Consider the following 9,682-nt stretch of genomic DNA (forward strand, 5'->3'; position numbering starts at 1 on the left):
TTATGGTGAACGTGGTGTTTGGTAGAGTAAATACAATTTAACTAAGCTGAGTTTATTTCATAATTTAAAAAAATGACATATAATTTCCATGATTGTTTTACTTATTAATACATAAAGATATATTACATAAATATTTTCGATCTAATTCATGATATTTGGGACAGCAATGCACCAAAAGTTGCATATACTTTCATGTTGTGACAAGGATGGCAGTTTCCAGATAAATAAAGGGAAGGAATGTGAATAAAGAGAGGCTGCAGTGGGTTATACTGATACAAACACTTCAAGCAGAGCTGAAGAAGATCGATGTTGATCATTCTGGTACATCTACTACTGCATTCAAAATGACAGCTGGACATTACTGATGTCAGGCATGTGAGGAGCAAGAAGAGGGGGTGATAATGACATTTTGGCACAGTTTCTTATTTTACTGAATAGTGCATTATCCTTGTGTAACAGTAATAGTGAAGTGTAAATATAAATAGTTTTTAGTTTACTGCCAACACTGGCAGCTGGATAATGGCAAGTTGTTGTGGGTTCATCCATTATATTTATTGGTGTTCATACAAAAAAAAAGCAAAGAAATAATCAACTACTATTCAATTAATCAATTATTATTATTATTATTATTGTATTACAACATTTTGTTATAATATTTCCATATTTCATCAGATGGTCTCACAATACCCATCAAAAACCTATACAAGCATGATGTTAGAATGGAAAATGAGGAAATGATAAAATACTGCAATATTTAAATGTGATTCAACAAAGTTTGTTATCCATGATGAGGAGTACACACCTGTGTAGATTTTAATGCCCTTCCACCCCCAAGGGGCCAGTACCGGCCCCTGGAAGAGCAAAAAAAATGCACATTTCAAATGGCTGTAACTCAAAGTCCGGTTAGCGTATCAAAGAGAAAATCAACAGGACAACTGCTTATGCTATGATTACTAAATAATGTTGGGCACAGTTTTCAGACATACATGGAAAGCTGGCATAAAGGTTTTTTAATAGTGATTACAGTAAAATATTAAATTTCAGCCTGTCCCTCATATATGTAATAAATGTTTGCACAATAAACATATTTAGATATCGAGTTGTCCATTAAAGATCTTATTATTTTAACATTTATCATTTCTTTACTAAACGTTTTAAACTACTTTACCCATATGTCTCTGTCATTCTATCAATGAACGGGAAACATGGCGCTGTAGTTCATTGAGAAGCTAGGGTTAGGGTTGGGATCTCGGTAAAGGAGTAATTTCTCACAACATGGAAACACTTTATAGTTAACTTAATGTATGAGTAACGTAATATTCACACTAAAACAAACTTTGTAAGATAAAGCGCCGTTTTATATGGGTTGAAAGGTAGTCCAATCACAGCGAGTTCTGCGATAGAGTCACAGCCAATCACAACACAGCTGAACAGATGCGTCACACTTACTTGTCCATTTATGGTAAATGACGACAGATCTCCTTCGGTTCCGGCTGACGAGAAAGATTCCTTAAATATATAATTAATCTAATTAAATATAATAAAAATCACATTTTACAACGAAAGACTCCTTTGTGTTTTAAACTGATGCATAAATATATTTGAAAGAGATATAATTGCATCTACTAAAGTGCTTCTAACATTTACAGTAGATATGTAGTATATTAAAGGTATACATTTAATCACTTATTTATACCATTCTTCACCATTTGAACTCTTGGAATTAAAATAAATATAAATAAAAGCATAATGAATGTACTCGATTTTGTAATCATATTCCAATATTTAGTGTCAAAGACAAATGTAGTCCCCAAACTACTGCACAACAGTATAAAAATCAGTTAATTGTGAGAAAAAAATATATCCAGTTACAGAGGCAATCTATTATAGTGAAATATAACTACACAAATCGATATGATGAAGTATTATTTTTACAAACCAAGAGATGAGATAAAATTCCATGTGAAAATATGTTTCTTTAAAGAATAGGGGGAAAAAATAACATTTTACATTCTCAACTTTAATACAATACAATATTGTGTTTATTGTTCACTTTTACTGTAACTAAATGAAAGGCAAATTCAAATAGTTAATGCATTTTATAAATGTTAAATATTTTCAGCAATAAAATGCTTCTATAAAATACATTCATGGGTATGTTACATTTACATTATCCAGGTACTGATATAATGATACCATAGATGTAGTTAAGGTGGACATTTACTATAGTGACACAGTAATAAAAGGTTTAATGACACAAAATGCAAGACATTTTCAAGTCCATCTAAATGAAGAGGTAACAAACTCACAGAATAATGTCCAGAATGTCAATGTGTCATTTCTGTAATACTCTATATCAGCACCAAACAGAATTAAATAAATATTGATTGTTCTCAGAGGGTTTTCCTGAACACTCTCACTAACTTCAATTGTTCGGACAAACACCTGCTATACACACATGCAGAAATACATATTTGACTATAGTCGCAGCATTACTAGAACTTTTACCAAAACTCCGGATGAGCACTGGTGCTTCTTTGATAAAGGCAAGAATATGGAAAAAGATAAATTACTATTTTCAATATTGGTTCTGCACGTTTCAAGGAGATCATAAGGAGGAGTCCACGTGAAGACTTTTAAAAACTGTGACAGAGTGAAGGGTGCACCTCCCCGGACACACCCTAAGCATGACCAAACAACAACACCCAAAGACAGATATGAAGTGGACACCACCAGGAGAATGCAGGGGAAGACATGGAAACGAAGGCCTGAAGAATGTCGGTGTCCCATGGGAAGATGTGGAGAATGTGGTCACAGATTGGATACGTTGGAGGACACTTGTTACCCAATGTGCCCAGCACAGCACTTGATGATGATGTTGTGAGTTCATACATAACCGTAGGATTTCCTTCTGTAAAGAGTGTTGCACAATTAAATGTTAAATGCATTTATGTAATAAGTTCACTGATGTGTGGCCATTTCCATGATTAAAAGTATAGCAAGCTATATTCATATTTTAAAAAATAAAAAATAAAAATAAATAAATAACATGTTTCACATGCAAGCAGGACATTATCAGCAGTGTAAATGATCATGACAAAATAATTGAATATCTGATGTCATGTGACAAGTCAAATGATAATTTCCACTCTTGCAAACAGAGGTAGTTATGAGGTGCGGAGAGACATCATGTATCATTGGAACATTTTGGGCCCAATCTGTAATCATTTTAAAGAATTCAATGGAATTAATATAAACTTTTATGTGTGGGACGTCCAACTGTCCAAGAAGGGGCACAACTGATTTACAAATAAGGTGATAAATATGTACAGGATTTGACTTTAATTTTAATTTACTGTGAGACTATTTAACAAATGCTTGATAAAATGTTTGATAAAGGGTTAAAAGCAACACATACATACCATTGCAATTATTTGCCTTTGCAGCTTTCTGTCTCCTTCATCCATTTCCAAAAGGCCCTTTTTGTCTTTTCAGCTAAAACAAGAGAAAAGAAAATAGAATAAGAAGTTCTTATTGACCTTACAGTTTTTGGATTTAACATTATTAGGCATTAAAAGCATGATAAGTGTTGTGGTTACTCTGTATTTACAACAAAAATCACATTAAAACTACCAATACTGTGGTAAAAACCATGGTAAGTGTTGTTTTTTACCGTGCTTCTACAACAAATACCATTTTGAAACTACACTTGTACTACTTTGAACCTGATATGAATATGTTATATATATTGTGCAATATATTGCACGTCACGTGACAGTGTTTAATCACCCTAGTTTAGTATTTAATATAGAAAACAATGAAAAGCAAAACCTTAGCGGAGGTGACAGATATAATGCAGTGACTGAACATGAGGGAGCTAACGTTAATCTGATTAATATCTGCAAACAGAAAAGACATTATATCAAACATTAGAACAGCGTATTTACGACTACTTACCAACATCCAGCACACGCGAACTGATGCCAAATATCGCGATGTGTTCTGAATGAGACTTCTTCAGCGTGAGAACGGTCAGGAGTGAGAACGGGTTGACATTCACTGAGTGAATATTATGAAAATAGAATATATATTTCTCGCTAAAAATGTAATCAAACCTTATTTTTATGCAGAAACTAACTCAAAATATTGTTCATAGCAACCAAAACGTAGCAGTTTCACATTATTCTGGCGAGATCAGATAAATCTTTGCAACAACGCGCAAGCGAGTGATTATGTACATTCACTGAATGAATATTATGAAAATAAATAATATATATTTTTTGCTTAAAATGTAATCAAACCTTATTTTGATGCAGAAAATAAAATATTGTTCATAGCAACCAAAACGTAGCAGTTTCACATTATTCTGGCGAGATCAGAAAAATCTTTGCAACAACGTTAAACTCACCGCTGAAAACGCTAAACCTTTGCGGGGACTTTGATATCAGATTGCGAGCGGTTTTAAACATCAAAAACCAGTTGGAGGGCCAGATAAAAATTATCTGGGTGCCGCCATTTGACTCCCCCTGGCATAAATAATATTTTGTAGCCCGATCAGAAAAAAGGGAGTAAATAATTAAAACAAAATGAACAGCATTAGCTGCTACGTGTGAAAAGAAACCTGCTTTGGATGTATTATGTTCAGGACAAACGTAATAGCACTGCAATAAATTGGCTTTATTAGGTTAAGGACCAACGTAATAGCACTGCTTATATGTTGGCATGTAACGTAATTGCGATTTGCAAAATAGTTTCCTCAGAACGTATTTCATGTGATACAGGGTTGGATGAAACTGCCTTTTCTAGTATTTTTGATAGAAAAGTGAGATTTGAAATCGGCCTGTAATTGACTAATTCTCTAGGATCAAGTTGTGTTTTTTTTAATAAGAGGTTTAATAACAGCCATCTTAAAAGTTTTTGGTACGTATCCTAGTGATAAAGATGAATTAACAATATTAAGAAGAGGATCTATGACCTCCGGAAGCATCTCTTTCAATAGCTTAGTCGGTATAGGGTCTAACATACATGTTGTTGATGTTGATGATTTAACAAGTTTAGACAATTCTTCCTCTCCTAAAGCAGAAAATGAATTGAATTTTTCTTCAGGGACACTACAATGCACTGTCTGACACAATACTGTAGTAGACGGTTGCATGGTTATAATTTTCTCTCTAATATTATCAATCTTGCAAGTAAAGAAGTTCATAAAGTCATTACTGCTATGCTCTTTGGAAATAGCAGAAGTTGAAGCTTTATTTCTTGTTAATTTAGCCACTGTATCAAATAAATACCTAGGGTTGTGTTTATTTTCTTCTAAAAGTTTTGAAAAATAGGCAGATCTAGCAGTTTCTAAGGCCTTTCTGTACTCAATCGTTTTCTCTCTCCACGAAATGCAAAATACTTCTAGTTTTCTTTTCTTCCAGATGCGCTCCATTTTTCTAGCTGCTGTTTTTAGGGCCCGAGTGTGCTCATTGTACCATGGCGTTGTATTAATTTCCTTAATCTTTTTTAAACGCAAAGGAGCAACTGAGTCTAATGTGCTGGAAAAGACAGAGGCAATAGTTTCTGTTGCAACATTGAGGTCTTCTAAGCTGTCTGGTATGCTAAGGTGATGAAACTGATTAGGAAGATTATTTATAAAGCGATCTTTAATGGTAGAAGTGATGGTTCTACCATATTTATGGCAGGGAGGCAGTTTAGCCTCTTTGACTAAATGTAGTATACACAAGACTAGATAATAATCTGAGATGTCGTCAGTCTGCTGCAGAATTTCAACGGCAACAATATCGATTCCATGTGACAATATTAGATCTAAAGTATGATTACGACAATGAGTGGGTCCTGAGACATGTTGTCTAACACCAATAGAGTTTAGAATGTCTGTAAATGCCAATCCCAATGAGTCTTTTTTATTATCTACATTAAACACATTGTATCCATGCTCGATTGTTCTTTTGCTCATTCAACAAAAACCAGGTCACTTTAACGTTTCGATCCTATCCTTGCTTAACGTTTGGATGCTAGAAAAGGAAGTCTTTCTCATGGCCAGAGAACAACCTTCCTTTTGATAATATTCTGTGTGGAGCTAACGGTTTGCTGGACAAACTGATAGTTTCTCTAAATAATTATTAAACCAGAACTAATCATATTGATTATAATTCGTTGTAATTAATTCACAACATATGTTTAATTCCCCCTTGGGTCGGTATATGCATCATAATTAATTATAAAAGCTTTATGATTTATTATATTCATATATCTAACTCATAAATTGATTAATAACTGTACAAATTCGCTACAGGACTAATGCATGACGCTAAAGAGTTCATAGGTAGTAAACAAGCTAGGAATATAACATCCAGCTTTTTGTTTCAGGTATAGCTTGCTATATGCTCACAATCTTAGCTATGGATGCTAGAATGCTAAGATTTGTGGTTTTTAGAATGTTTCTGAAAGGTGTAAGCCAAGATTTAATAAATGACATAAGATGGTTCTTATGGTCAATTATTTCTCAGAATCTCCTGATGGCTCGCAACAGTCTAGATCCCTTACAAAGTGAAGAAGAAGAGGAAAAGGAAAAAGAACAGCTTTCCTATTCAGATTGGGTTTATAGCCCGTGCAAAGAACGATAGTTTTGCCCTAATAATCACTGAGAATACTTGAGTAGCAGGGTCATAGGACTTAGTGCACTTGTTGGGCATAAACAGATAAACATAAAAAGTGTCTCTGGTTCCTATCGGGCTCTCTGGGCAACAAATACCTCATTAGAAAATAGGGGTAAATGTAAATAAATTAAATAGGTGAAAGAATAAACAAGTGGGTAGCTGACTACAGGAATTATTCTCTAGCTAAGCAGTCAAGTCAAGTCAAGTCAAATTTATTTATATAGCGCTTTTACAATTGGTAATTGTTTCAAAGCAGCTTTACATATTAGAAGCACAGAAAAAAGGGAAGTGGTTAAAAATAAGCTTTACAAACAAGCGTGGTAATATGTAACATATACAAGATGGTGCTACATTAAGCCAATGTCGGCTGACTCCCAGGGGTGGAAAAAACCCCCTAGGAGAAAAACCCAGCGTGCTAACACTGGGAAAAAAGTCCTAGGAGGGAAAAAAACCCTTGGAAGATATATATAATATATGTAAATGGATATGGAGATCAAAATCTGAATTATACATTTTTATTATAGAGATTAAAAATAGATTATATATAAATATATGTAAGCGGATACGGGGATTAAAAATCTGAATTATAGATGCAGCCAGAACTGGATCTGTAGGCCCATTGTCTCCTGGGCTACGTTGTAGTCAGGTCCAGACACAGGTTCTCCATCTGATCTGGATACGGCCTGGATCCAGCACCCGGCAAACCTCAGGATAAGCAGAGAGACAGATATTAGCGTAGATGCCATTCTTATTCTGATGTACAGGTATATCTAGTGTTATAGGAAATGTTCTCGGTTCTGGCCGACTTAATTATTGCAGCGTAACAATCCTTTAACGGATTTGAAAAATGTTAATGTATTGATAATGTGTTATGTGTATGCAAGAGCAAAGAGATGTGTTTTTAGTCTAGATTTAAACTGACAGAGTGTGTCTGCTTCCCGAACAATGCTAGGAAGATTGTTCCAGAGTTTAGGTGCTAAATAGGAAAAGGATCTGCCACCTTCAGTTGATTTTGATATTCTGAGTATTATCAACTGGCCTGAATTCTGAGATCGCAATAAACGTGAAGGACTATAATGCATTAAGAGCTCACTTAGGTACTGGGGAGCTAAACCATTTAGAGCTTTATAAGTAAGTAGCACGATTTTAAAATCTATACGATGTTTAATAGGGAGCCAATGTAATGTTGACAGAACTGGGCTAATATGGTCATACTTTCTGGTTCTAGTAAGAACTCTAGCTGCCGCATTTGGACCAAATTAAGTTTTAATTTAATTAAAGTAACTGCACATTTAGATGAATAGGGTTCAGGGAGGAATACACCTAAAATGGTGAAGGTGAAACTAGCTGAGAAGAATTCAAAGTAAGAGAAAGAGAAAGTGAGAAATCATAAACCCAGATTGGGACTAAGGGAAAATGGTTCAGCTCACTTTGCACAGCATACACTGCTGTAGTTAAAAGGCTTCAACTAAATGACGTTAACCGCTACTGTGGAAGTTATTAGTTAGTTAAAGTTATTAGTTAGCCTCAGCTGAAGGGCCGCTAGGTTGTGTTAGCTTAGCTCCCTAGCATGGTTTGTTTACAAGCATGCAGAATTCTCGTCTTGTCAATGAATACTGATGTTTCTATTGGCAACTGAAACATAGTATTGATCACCAGGTAGCTATGCTTGTAGATGCAGCTAAAGTTTTAGATGAATGAGTCACTCTGACTACAATTTCTAAGGCCGTTGCTCTGTAGAAAGGAAACCCTCATCCAAATCTACATTCATATAACACTGTACTGAGGTTTTTCATCAGAAACAGGTTAAGCAAAACTGCAATTGGTATTTCTTCAACCAAAGCAGAATAATCAATTCTGGTACAGTTTACATACAGCTGAGCTGAGAGTCCTTCATCAAAACAGACTTATGCTTTAATACTGTGTAACAGAGTTCGTAATGCAAGGAAGGAAGACGACAAGGGTCGGCTGTGGCTACTGGCTGCTTTATTAATACAATTAAACAAAAAGGTGTGCAGACAGGCACAAAAACAGTCATAAATAATATCGTGATTCACTCCAGCAGTTTCAGCAGGTCTCCAGGAGTGCAGCAGCCAGTAGTCCTTCTCTCTCTCGCTCGCTCCTGTTTCTCCTGGCGTTAAATCCTCTCTCCACGCCAATTACTGTAACGAGAGACAGGTGTTTGTTATTTGTGCTTAACCCGCTCATCCACCGCGCGTCTCCTGACGCTCTCCCCCGCTGCAGCGTTCGCTGAACCACGCCCCCCTTGTCACATACCCCCACCGCCCGACTCAGGCCGGGGAGCCGTCCGGCCTGCAGCCCCCCCCATCCCCCCCCCCATTTCTGAAGAGGAAATCGGCCACAGCCATCTGAACACCCGGCCTGTGGACCACCTTGAATTTAAAAGGCTGTAAAGCTAGATACCAACGGGTGATCCGTGCGTTGGTATCCTTCATGCGGTGGAGCCACTGCAGAGGGGCGTGGTCCGAACAGAGGGTGAATTCCCGTCCCAGGAGATAATAGCGGAGAGTGAGGACAGCCCACCTGATGGCCAAACACTCCTTCTCCACGGTGCTGTACTTAGTCTCTCTCTTGGAGAGCTTGCGACTAATGTACAGCACCGGCCGTTCCTCACCCTCTATCTCCTGGGACAGGACAGCACCCAGCCCCCGGTCCGACGCGTCAGTCTGCAACAAGAAAGGGAGAGAGAAATCAGGAGAGTGAAGCAACGGCCCGCCACACAGAGCAGCCTTTACTTGGGTAAACGCCTGCTGGCACAGCTCCGTCCACTGGACCGTATCTGGTGCCTCCTTTTTAGTAAGACCAGTCAAGGGGCTGGTGAGGTCCGAATAATTAGGCACAAACCTTCTATAATATCCCGCCAGCCCCAAGAACTGTCTCACCTCCTTTTTGGTCTTAGGGCGCGGACAGGTCGCAACTGCTGCAGTCTTATCAATTTGGGGACGCACCTGTCCATGCCCCAAGTGGAAGCCCAGATACTTTACCTCCACGCGCCC

At 37.0% G+C, this 9,682-nt stretch overlaps 1 long non-coding RNA gene across 1 annotated transcript; it reads right to left on the bottom strand.

The window, feature by feature from the left end:
• Window positions 1-2,084: 2,084 nt before the first annotated feature.
• Window positions 2,085-4,188, bottom strand: LOC125264902. Its single transcript, XR_007184160.1, has 3 exons — window positions 3,958-4,188; window positions 3,423-3,495; window positions 2,085-2,911 (listed from the first exon to the last, which is right to left on the bottom strand). It is a non-coding gene; the product is annotated as an uncharacterized LOC125264902 (long non-coding RNA).
• Between the last annotated feature and the right edge of the window lie 5,494 nt (window positions 4,189-9,682).

The sequence above is a fragment of the Megalobrama amblycephala genome, linkage group LG3 (genome assembly GCF_018812025.1).
Source record: "Megalobrama amblycephala isolate DHTTF-2021 linkage group LG3, ASM1881202v1, whole genome shotgun sequence".
Classification (NCBI taxonomy): Eukaryota; Metazoa; Chordata; class Actinopteri; order Cypriniformes; family Xenocyprididae; genus Megalobrama; species Megalobrama amblycephala.